Genomic DNA, 485 nt, shown 5'->3' with positions numbered 1-485 from the left:
GGTGGCCTGATTGTCCTACTGGGCCTGACATTCCTTTAGACGTCTGGCGTCTGGAGGTGAACATCCGTGGCCATGCAGTTTGCTGCACCCCACTGCTGCCCTTGCTTGGAAAGGGAAAGGCTTAGTTCCACAGGTTGAGAGTGAACTTGGCCCCCTCCCCGTCCCCAGGGAAGCGCACTGGCTTTTGAGGCTTCTCCGCGCCGCGCACGTCAGAGGTGAACGCACCTTGTCCGGCTTGGGGCGCTCAGACCTGTGCGATCGGGCCCCAGATCTAGCTTGGCCCCGGGCAGGGGCAGGAGTGAGGTAGACTCCCCTTTGGTCACATCCCCATCGATGCCAACTTCTGTGACGGGAAGGACGGGGCCCCGTCCTCAGGGCCAGTGAGAAGCCTTTCCATCCGCTCAGTCGAGCCTAGTTCTCTTCCTAATACGCATCGTTGTCCGATAACCCGAGAACCGCTCGCTACTTCCATGCTCTGAGGGTGA

The sequence above is a fragment of the Suricata suricatta genome, chromosome 16, assembly GCF_006229205.1.
Source record: "Suricata suricatta isolate VVHF042 chromosome 16, meerkat_22Aug2017_6uvM2_HiC, whole genome shotgun sequence".
NCBI lineage: Eukaryota > Metazoa > Chordata > Mammalia > Carnivora > Herpestidae > Suricata > Suricata suricatta.
Note: the sequence above shows the minus strand (reverse complement) of the source record.